The following is a 12,216-nucleotide window of genomic DNA, read 5'->3' on the forward strand; positions in this document are numbered from 1 at the left end:
ACGTGGAAATCGGTAATATGCTGAACATCTTGAAACGTTTATGGGAAATCCATACTACATTTCAATTTCTGTATTGATTTATAGATTCTATGCGTTGTCATAAGTAATAGAGTGTGAAATAAGTTTTTCAGCAGTAAGCAACGCTCAGCCCAAGAGCGAGAGACGAAATTTCCGTCACTTGTATGGATGATCCCTACTACTTTTCAATCTCTTTATTGAATCATAAATTCATGCCTTGTCATAAGTAATAGAGTGTGAAATAAATTTTTCACCAATAAGCACCGCTCTGCCCAAGAGCGGCAGACGAAAATTCCGTCACTTGTATGAAGTAAGTTACTTTTCACCAGTAATCACCACTCTGTCCAAGAGAGCGAGACGAAAGTTTCGTCAGTTGTGTGGGGAACGCTTCTACAAAAAAAGTTGATATTTTACTAACGAAATCAAAGTTTGGTTCCTCGTCAACTTGACATTCGTCGAATGCACAATTAACGTACATTTGTGTACGTAAATAATTTCCGTAATCGGATCATGATTTCATGCAATCGATTGCATGCATTGCGGTGCTGATGAGCATTGTTGTGAAAGGTTCACGAATTTTCACAATGCAGTGGGCATCTTCTATGCAGGTTTCCACTACTGCACCTGGTTAGAAGATGCGTGCTGCGCCACCTAGCGGTGTGCAGAGGTACCTTGGTACTCTGCTCTGCATTACTGAGTTGGAAGGGGGCCGCATCGGAGTTTTCACGCGTCTTCAAAAGCATCTGAACGACATTCTACTAGTTTGATCTCAGCGGGAAAAAATTCAACTAACAGGAAAAAAGACAACCCGGGACTCTTGGGAGAAACCAAAGTCTCAGTCTGTTCGTCGAGCAAAGCGGATCCAATTCGTTGGACGCGGCTGCTGTAATTAACATTCTTTCGCATACTAAATAAAATAATTCAAATCATATCGTGTGAGCTGCCTGAATTACTACCATCACCACAATACTTACATATATGTATATATATTAACGAACGAGGTAAAGACTAATGTCTACACGGGGAGGGTTAAGAATTTGAGTCTATTATCAAGAACAACAAAAAAAAAAAAAAAAGGACAAGCAGACAAAAAAACAAGAACGATGATGAATATGACATTGAATCAAATGAATAAAATATACGTAACGATAAAAATCGTTAAATTATTCATCCTTTGAATTTCCCTTTTTTTTTCAATTCCACATATAATATAGATGTATGCGCATTCAATCATTTATGTCATTACCATATAAATTACACATTCATACATTCATTCACGCAATCACAAATAGGGTAAAATACGCTGTAGAATATTGTTATAGTTTATCAAGTATCACGTAATCATAATTGAAATTTGGAAGATCGTAGGAATCAACACGCGTCAGAATATAAAATTGTCATTGGTAATAACGGGAATAGTTTACAAGTCATAAATAAATTGAAAATCACTCAGCCCGTTGTTCATCTCTAGCAACAGCTTCGTCGTTTCATCCAGGTGTCATTGAAAATTTTAAGATGAGGGCAACCACGTTTTCTGATGTCGTGTACGTGCGACTCAGCGATGCAAAAGGTTTAAAAATGTGCGATTACGTCGTAGTCACAAGAAGGGAAAGGGGAGAGGTGGATTTTAGGGAAATAGAGGAGAGAGAGAGGGAAAAACAGAGAAAAGAGAGGTGGGAGAAAATAAGGGAATCGAGGTACAACAGATGGTACAGGTTAGTGAAGGGAGAAGGGATACCAGGTTATCTGGGAAAGGGCTGGGGGGAAAGCAGGTGGACAAGGGTGGCAAGATTTAGATTAGGAAGTGAGATGATGGAGGCAAGGTACTGGGAAGAAAAAGAAAAGAGAAGGTGTTGGGTGTGCGGGGGGGGGGGGGGGAGGAGGAAACATGGGAGCACGTATGGGAAAGGTACGTGGGCTGGGATAGAAGAGGGGAAAGCTGGAAGGAGGTGGTGAGGGAGATGTTAGGTGAGGAGGGGGCGGGAGAAGTCTGGATGAGAGAACTGGAAAGGATCAGGGAGGTACGAGAGAATGAAAGAGTGAGAGATGAATGTGAAACGGAAGTCGAGTAGGATAAGGACAAATAGGGAATAGAATAAGGTAAAATAGGATAAGGTTAAGTAATGATAAGGATGAAAAATAAGGAAAGGATAAGAGGGAAAGTAAGGGAATGGCAAGGCAACGGTACAGAGCAAAGTCAATTTGAAAATAAGTAAGGATAAGGTAGGATGTAAGAGTAGGATAAGAATAGGTTAAGGAAACATGTAGAATTATTGTAAAGGGAGAGGAAAATGGGAGTCTTTGTAACCTCAAGGGGATCAATAAATATTACATACCGGGACAATCTCTTGAAACTATACATACAATGCGCATGCGCGAGTTTTATCGGCTGCTCGGGCAGGTTAGCCACTCCGAGTTTCTCAGCTGTCAAACTCTGTTTCTGGCGGCGTTGTAGTTCATACGAATTTTTGAGGTTAGAATCTCAAACAGTCGACGTAGTGACTCGGAAAGTTGATGCTAATGCTCTTTGAAAATTGGCTTTATTCGACTAAAATGAGAAATCTGTTTGAATGTTGGGTGCTTGGAAGAAACGCAGCAGGTAGGTGCGAACACTTTATTTAATCATTTTTATTATTTCGTACATTAGAAATAACAATGGAATTTTTATCTATCAACAGGTGATACGGCTAAAATAATTACATCTCTGATATTCACTGTTATCTGCCCATTCAATTTATCAGACGTACAAAGATCATCGCCACTTTCAAGCAACTAAGCAACTTTCTCACTCTTTTGTGATTTCAGGCGGTAATATTGAATTTTATCACTTTCGAAAATGAGACATTAAACCGAGCATTCAAGAAATTTTAATATCTCACTATCTGTAACGGAACTGTGAATCTTTTTTTTCTTCAAAATAGTTCAACAAAATTTACGAATAGTCGATAGTCAATGTATTTTTTCCGATTAACAAATTATTGCTACTACTATTTAAAATTTCCGAATGATTATCAAAATTTATTTCGCAAATTTTCAATGATGTTCGATTAAATAAATGAAGGGAACCTAATACTCAAATTGAAAATTCAAGTAATATTAGATTTATTAAAATGATTTCTGTATTTCATGTTAGTGCGGTTCGAAACAAAGAAAATCTAATCGAAAGCGTAGAACTCAGGAACGTAAATTACATCCTGTGACACAAGTTGAAAATCAAGTTTCTCAAAATGCGCCTCAATGTTACAATTAGCTTCAAGGACAATCATGTTTTAGAGTAGTGTTAATTTTGAAGTAATGTAAAGATTGTGTCCCTTGTTCCATCAAAATAAATAAATATCTAATTTTTAACGAAGTTTATGAAGATTTTTTTCCAAATAATGTAATCCGATATAATATCTTGTTCATAGTCCTCCGAACATCACCTCCTAACAAGGATATTTGGAAAGAGTCCCTTTGTTGCAGAAACCATTATAAAATTCTTGGTTTTCAATTCGTGCTATTGAATAACTCTGTGTTTCAGGTTCCATTTTCAATCTCAAAATGGGATTTTTTTTGCTCCAGATAATGCTAACATGAAATGCAGAAATAATTGCGGTACATGGAGATTCACAAGCTTTCAGTCTTAGCGTAGGACCCTACAAAGAGTGTAAAATTGAATTTGGTTTCAAGTTATCGTGCAACTAGCTAGCCAGATGACACCGTCAACTAAGATCAAATTTAAAGACATTTTTAACTGAACTTATTTCACAGTTCTAGATTTAGATTGATTCAGTTTGCCTAGCAAAATTCAACCCTACAATCTAATTGAGGACTTGAAAAACTATTTATCTGAATTCAATGCCAAAGAGAGTAAAAGTAAGCTTCAAAATAAGATACCAAATCAAATGGTATAAAATTTGAAAAACAATGCTGGTCAATAATAATGCTTAAATTATAATGGTGCACAGAATGATTCCTCGGTAGAATGAATTGGCAGCAACGGTTAAGTAACAAACTTATCGCTATTGGCTCGATCAAAGTAAAATGATGGGATATTCAGCCATTGTGATCTGTAGTATATCCCGCTCTTGAATTTTGCCTCAACTGATGTTAAAAAGGTGGCGATGGCCTGATAAAATTCACTCTAGCACCTGATGTCTGACGAAACAACCAGGTTCAATGGTTCTAATGATTGCACCGCTCGAGAAACCAGGATCCTTGCCACCTAAACGTTTTGACCATCAGGTAAGGCATAATTTTCCTCGTGTTAATTAAAGTTTAAACTTCGAGCCTGCTGAAAAGAAAACGAATTTTATCATTGAATCCATGTTAAAATATTGTCATTGTCAAAGATCACGTAATTGGAAATTTACTTACATGCTTCCATGCCTGACAAATTTAGTCCCGCTTTGACAATGAATTATTTTGTACCTGAAAATATTAGAAGCTATTATTATCAAACAGGATCTTTCGGTATTTTTGAAGGCAAAAAAAAAAGGCAGCACTTTTTGAAAGGCAACCAATGGCCAGACGAGGGGTGATCAGAAGAGTGGAGATTGGTCTCCCAGTGTTATCGGACGATTGTCTTGTAAGTTATTGTTTTGTTGCCTAATTTTTCATTAGTAGCATGATTCACACTGTAATATTAACTGTTGTTCTTTTCCTCTTTTTATTCTTGGATATCTGGTGAACCCTCTTTGTTAACGGAACATTGATTGTTGTACAATGGAGCTGCAAAAACTTTGTCAACTAATCAATGATGTCGGCGAGGGTTTTTGTGATTATTGTGTCGGGTACGTTTTCTGTTAATTGCTACTCTTTGTCCTCCTAAGCTTCGTGTTTAAGATGAATAATTTCTTTATTCCTTGTTACTCATTTCTTTTATTTATTTCATGTTCATCGGCACTAATTACTGACTTCTGGAGCACTGCACCGTAACGAATCTACTCTGGAAATACCTTCTACTGGGTCTCAACTATTCATTCATTTTTAATTTTATGTAAATAAAGAATCTGTTCACAATAAACATTGTTTTTACTTACCTACCTCTGTTTGTCCAGATTCCCACTTGTTAATGACATTTCACGTTGAATGTCAGATTTCTTCTTTCAATAAATAACACCCAATTTCTGTATCATTTGATATTTGCTTTTCCGTTAAATTCTTTATTGCGTCGGTTGAATATCTTCCGAAATTAACCACGGTATTGCTGAACGATACTATTCTTAGACAATTCACGCTACGTAAAAATAAACAGCAGCATAACCTCAATCCACGGCTTTACGCGCGAGAGAATTACAGCTTTTGTTTCACTTTGTGTACGTTGGCGCCTTGCTCAGCAGATGAAAACATCACCGCGGCGCGATTTCACCGACCAATGAGATTAAATTATTTGGCGCATGCGCGTTATATGTGTAGTTTCAAGAGATTGTCCCGGTACATACATACATGTACGATTACGTCACCTCCGTAACTTCGTTTGTTTTATTATTCAACAATACGTTTCTATTCACTAAGAAGATCAAATGGTGATAACGATGTGTTAAACTTGATGAAATGGTATTAACAATAACTATGTGATTTCTACGGGGAATTGAAGATCTGTTCGCTTGGCGTCTTTCTATAGAGTGTTATATGTTCATATTCTCAGTTGTTTCTCCCGCCTGACAGCTAAATATAGGTTGCTGTGTGGCGCAAAGTTTCGCCGGCACTTTTAAAATCGCGTAATATCGTTACAATCTATAAGACGATTGGAAAATTTTTCTCTCCTTGTCGTTGCCTGGAGGGCTGTACGGCTTAAAATTATTGTCTGGCAATGCATATACATAATATTGACGGTGTATTGTACAAGAAAGCGACGCAAGTATCTATCTATGAGACGATCAAAGGACGTTTTCGCCGACTTATAACGCTGTCTGGCGCAATATTCGATGTCATAATGGCGTGCCTGCTAAAGTATACGGGTTACCTAAAATTCATAAAATTAGTACCCAGGTATGCGTAATTGTGTCATTCATCAATACTCCGACTTATTCGTTAGAAAAAACCTTGAATACATGGTTAAAGTCTGAGCCAATTCTACCTACTATCAGAACGTGAAATCAAGACACCTGGGTGTGGCACAGTATATCTGAGTTTAGAAAAATTGTGAGGCCTTGAGATATAAATCATTTTCCAGGTAATTTCATTCCCTGTTAGTTGAGCCGTGAGCCATTGTTGTGTGAAAATGAGGAGGGAAGTGATTATTCAATATATGTTGAAAAACGTAGTTTTTGCACAGTTTTTTCCATCGCTCAACGTCAGCTCTTCATTACTCTTTCAAAATCGCCGAAAAAAATATTCAAATCATGCTCAATCTTTAAAGCTTTCTGCGTGCAATGCCGTTTGAATTTCGAAGAAATTCCACAAATTATGGTCACGGCAGTCAATAATAGCCGAAATGGTGATCTCGGTAACGGGTAGCAATTGAAGGATGCGTTATAGCTGAACATTTTGGAAAACCTTATGGTGAGCTGTTACCATTCCGATTTTATCGCTTTTATGCGTTGTTCAACAATTAATTCGAAGTATTCCACGTTGACTTTTTGGGGCGGAATCACGCGCGCGGCGCCTATGGCTGTTTGGTACGCTGACTCGGGACCCGGCCTTGACTAACCCGGCTCCCTCATACCGTCACGCGATGTTGATTTAACAATCCTATAGTTGTGGAAGTAGAGGGGGGTGGCCGGTTCTGGACTACACAATGGCGGCATACCGGCAGAGTAGCCACGATTCCTACCTTACCGACAGTCAGTATGTTACCACCGCGATTGTAAGCCTTAGCCCCCAATATTGTTACCGGCTGTTGACATAGATAATGCCACCCATATTATTGCCCGATTTTACCAACAGACAGTTTGACAATGAAATTTTTCTTTAGTCAGATGAGCAGCCATTTTGATTATTGCTTAGTCGCATGAGCAGCCATTTCAAATTTTTTCATTGTTAGATGGCAAACATTTTATCGACGAAGTTGATATCTCCGATCTTATCGACAGTTGGTGTTACCTAGTGTTGCCGCATGTTTGTCGCATGCGGCGCTCCCACCGCATTATCGATCAGTCGATATTCCGCCAATCAACTCTGCGTGATGTTTCCAATGCTCGCCGCAAGATGGTAACTTTTCTATTTATCACGTGGTTGGGTGAGTGTTTCAAAAAATAACGGTTGATTGCTTTTAATAGATCATAAAATTTTTTTTACAAAATGCAGGTCGAGACCTCTAAAACAGAGGGTATTTATTAGGTGAAATACAACGCTCCAAAATAGCGGTTGAATGCTTTGAATACGTCGTAAATTTTTTTTCGCGCGAAACACCAGATGGTAGTGTCAATAAACCAGTCTTGGGGCAAGGAGGGTGGGTCCTCAAAAATTCTTCCCACAAACTTCTTCTCACAAAATTCGTGTCGAGATTTGTCCAATAGAAAATTGTAGTGGGGACGTGTAGTATATAAAACGTGAGCCTATTTCGATGATCACTCTGTTCTCATCGTCTCTTCGCAACGTGAACTGTTCTTACTTATGAAAAGAACAAGAAAATGATTGAAACGCAATGGATCTGACAAAAGTTAACCACGTCAGCCACCTGGAGAATTTGCCTACCATGAAGATGTCGGAACTCGAAATTGGTGTGGTGTATTACGTCACTGGGTTACGACTGGTGAGAACAAAATTTGGGGTATGTGTTCTGGCGACGATCGATGGAGAATACAACGTCTTTTTACCAACGAGAATTGCAAGGGTTCCACAAGAAGATTCTAATCAGCTGGCTGAAATGTGTAACATGGCTGGGGAAAATTGCCTGAAAATGAAATACCTTGGTGGGGAATTCATCAAATTTGAGTTTTCATGCAGCTACGTAACAATCAAAACGGATGACAAGATTGCCAGTTGCCGCAGATGTCTCCTGCATAATACACCGGGACCCGATGGCGATATAGTGGATGCGCCGTATCCTCTAGTAAAAGACTGTTTGGAATGCAACCATCTGTCTAAAAAATGCTCGCAATATGCGCAAAAATACCAGGGGAATTCATTACAATTTTATTATAGTTTACACATCGAATTAAAATGGAATATTCAATAAAATCATTTACCCATCTAGGAAATAGAATTTATCACAATATATATCCCAGCTCATACATAGAATTTGGTACAATTATGCGTATATCTCTATAAGTTTTATCTATTCTTTTCATATAAATTTATCTGGTGAGAAAATTTAAAAATATTATGAATTCTATTTGCAGTCAAATACACGATGAAAAATTGTGAATTTTATTCTTCAAAATAATCATATCCCATGCTAAGAAAGAAGACTTTTCAGGCTAAAGGTGTCGTCTCTCTTACTCTGACATCAAGGTACAGACTAATCTCTATTAAAGTCCAAGCTCATGTTCTTCCAACGGTAACTACCATCCTCCCAACCGGTCAGCTGACTCAACAAGGGAAATGGCCCCATCTCTAGGGATTGAATCTCGGAGATCCTGACTTTCTCATTCCAAGGCCTGTAGATGTCACTATCGGAGCTGATGTTTATGGGCAGCTTATAAAACCGAACATTATCAGACACTCAGCCTCCGCTCCCATAGCTCAGCTATCAATCTTCGGTTGGCTCGTGATCGGTCCGGTTGACTCACGTATGACAATGGTCAGGACAACTCATCATGGCATTCCACGACCTTCAGATTCACCGCTACAGGATCTGCTGACGAGGTTCTGGCTTCAAGAGGAAACTCCCACCTCAACTGACTCAACTCAACTGACACTCACCTGAAAAGCAGGAGTGCGAAGAACACTTCGCATCTACTCACTCAAGGGATCTCTATAAGTTTTATCTGTTCTTTTCCTATAAATTTATCTGGTGAGAAAATTTAAAAATATTATAAATTCTATTTGCAGTCAAATACACGATGAAAAATTGTAAATTTTATTCTTCAAAATAATCATATCCCACGCTAAGATGGTTGGCTCAGACCTGTTCGCCATAAAGAGTCATAAACCTCAAAAACTGTATGTGCACAAACTATCTGGTCAAGAGTTGGCAAGACAAGATTTTTCCCCCGCCAAACACTGCTCACTACCTGCTTTTCGTTGACCGATTTTTCCCATCACATATTCCACGCTGATTAGGGATTGGGTGTGCAGGCTCAGACTTGTTTGTCATAAAATTTTTTTAATCTTTGATGGCGGCGATGGTACAGAGCTTGGACCCCTACGACCACACCCAAATTCTTGCGATCTATCGATATATATTAGCTCAACGCTTCCGATGCAGACTCGTCAGTCTTGCACGATACGTGCAAGTCAAAAGTTCTACAAGGTTCTGCTTATATCAACATTAAAGTCATGGCCGCCGAAACATACTCGAATCTCGTCAAGATGATGGAGAATGCGCACAATTTGCTGGGTGAGCTGCATCCTGAGTAGGAGAATAACGATATCTTCAAGCACTGGATTGACGTTGGAACGGAAAATCTCCAATTGCTGCGTGATGTTTCCAAGCGTCCAAGAACGAGCATAGGTGCGAAACTGCAAATTCAACATGCAATCACACTCGTACAATCCTGGGTGGCGAAGATTCAGCAGCAGCTGCGACAGCGACGGCAGCAGAAGCAGCAACAGCACGCTGTGGTGATGGGTGCTAATATCGGCACTCCTGCGGGTGTACAATGGGACGACGTCGACAGCGCGTTTGCTAGCAGGATTGGCACCGGCGTTATCACCAACCTGGGTCTTAAAAACTAGGACACCTTTCTGGAGGATGTGCAGCGCGTCGTCACCGAGAAGTTGGAGCTGATATTGCATCAGGAGGGAAATTTGAAGGTCAACCTCCTTCCATGGAAGTAGTCCTGAAACCGCCTACGTCTTCTCAGTGTACGTCTCAACCATCTCAGCCCTCAGGTGAGCCCACTAGGCTCTCCACTTCGTCCTCTACGCAGCTGTTGGGTGACTTACTGTGCGGTGCTGCCTCGTCATCTCAGGCGGCTTCTGTCCTGGTCCCGATGTCAACTCCTGCTGGCCCTTCGACACTGGATGAGGTGTACCGTCTCCTTAACGCCCGCTTTGACGACCTCGACGCCCGGCTCAGCGGTCTTACCTTGCTCCGGGATCAGGTAGACGAAAATTCCAGGAACATAAACAAACTGGAACAGGAAAACCAGGCTCTTCGTGGGGAAATCATGGCCTTGTGCCAGTCCCAATACTCTGAGCAAGCTGAGCTCAGACGTGTTGCGGTGGCCATTCATGAGACCGAAGTCATAATCTCTGGAACTCCGTGTCCTTCCGCAGAATCCACAGGTGCGATCGTCAAGCAGGTCGCGGCTGCTGTGGATTGTCCCTTGTTGGACTCAGACATTTTGTCCTCCAGATTTTTGATCTCTCGCGCGCGAGCTAGCGATGATAGACCTCTCCCGCTGATCGTCAAGCTGCGCTCGAATGAACTCCGCACACGCTTACTTGAAGCTAAGAAGCGCAAAGGACGTCTTTTTACCGGAAATCTTACTCCACCGCCCGCAGGGCCAGCTAGCAACATTTATATTAACGAGGCCCTACCGTCTGATCTGTATAGACTGCTCGCGGCTACGAAAACTGAGGCCAAAAGATTGAGTCTCAAGTATGTTTGGCACCGGGATGGCGTTATTCTTGTGAGGAAGACGGATGGCGCACCGATCAGCCGAATCTGGACCATGGACGATCTCGCGGCTCTAAAATCGTCTTGACTTTCTGCGACCTCTCGCCCGCTCTCCAGTACCGGCATGCCGGTCCTGAATTCGTCTTCGACTGATGCTCAACGACCTCTCCGCCTGTGTCATTTCAACGCCACTTCCATCTCTGGCCACATCGATTACGTTCGGTTCCATTTTTGTTCTCTCATATACAGCGTCATCGCTGTCACCGAAACCTGGCTCCACTCGCAGATTGCCGACTCCGCTGTCTAGCTAATAGGCTACACCATCATTCGTAATGATCGAGAGGGCAAAGTTGGTGGGGGTGTTGCGTTGTACGTTTTGCAGTCGATGCGAGCTCGTGTGTTGGCTACTTCACCAGCACAATACACCCTTAGTCCGGAGTATCTCATCGCTGAAGTCAAGTCCCCATCTGCTCCGCCGTTTCTTGTGGCCGTCATCTATCGACCACCCAAGGCTTCTAACTTATGTGACGGGTTTTGAGTCCGCACGAATAATGTGGGGGGGTGAAGAGACAATTAGAGACGGGGCGGATGTAACAGGTAAAACTTGGTGTGTGTATTTGTGAAAAAGGGGTCGACTTAAACTAAGAAAGATACAAAAGGGTTGTAGACTTGAACGGGGGCTGATCACGCCTCAGCCCTTATCGTTTCTTAATACTAACTTACAGGTACGCGCGCGGGGGGGGGGGGGGGGGGGGAGGAGAGTGGGAGGTGATGGGGAATGTGAGGTCGGAACGGTTGGTATTGCGAGGGGAGGGTGGTGTAGTGTGACGGGGAGTGTGAGGTAGAAAGGGTTGGTATAGCGAGGGGAGGAGCAGATCGGCTGTAGAATGCAGGCTAACCTGGCGTCGTCGGCGTGTGTGTAGAATGGTGTGCGTGTGACGGTGTGTGTGTCGGGGTCTCTCTCTTTTGCTCTCTCTCTCTCTCTCTCTCTCTCTCTCTCTCTCTCTCTTTCTCTCTCTTTCTCTCCCTCTGCGCTTCTCGTGAACTTTTCTTCGGTTATGTGTTACTGCCTTGCAGGTCGTGGTCGTAATGCCGCTGGCGCTCGGCTCTGCCGAGCGTCGGTGGGCTTCGGTTACGTTCGGGTCTTTCCCGACTGGACGGGACTCACCCGTTCGGCTCTTCCCCGCGGGTTTGGGGTTTGTTATGACTTGCACTCTAGGTGCAACGTCACACTTATCTGACTTTGAGGAGGCCTTCGACCGTGTCAGTGGCCCTTATGCTCTCTCGCTGGTCTTCGGTGATTTTAATGCGAATCAACTTGCTCGATCATCCGAGGCGTCCTATGTGCATGAGTTTTGCACGTCAAGGGCGCTCTACATGGTACCCTATTCTGCCACCTGCCATACAAACACCTCTGACACGCTTCTCGACCTCTGCTTTATTAGTGATCGAGACGCTTTGATCTCGTTTAACCAATCGCCTGCGCCTTTCATAGCGTGCCACGATCTAATATCAGTCGCTGTTCGACTGTCTGCTCCTCTTACCCT

General features: G+C 41.9%; 1 protein-coding gene across 8 annotated transcripts in view; it reads left to right on the top strand.

The window, feature by feature from the left end:
* Positions 1-12,216, top strand: part of LOC124183578 (sodium/calcium exchanger 1) — a 1,216,563-nt gene that overhangs the window by 419,774 nt on the left and 784,573 nt on the right. The gene's annotated exons all lie outside the window — the stretch shown is intronic.

The sequence above is a fragment of the Neodiprion fabricii genome, chromosome 5, assembly GCF_021155785.1.
Source record: "Neodiprion fabricii isolate iyNeoFabr1 chromosome 5, iyNeoFabr1.1, whole genome shotgun sequence".
Classification (NCBI taxonomy): Eukaryota; Metazoa; Arthropoda; class Insecta; order Hymenoptera; family Diprionidae; genus Neodiprion; species Neodiprion fabricii.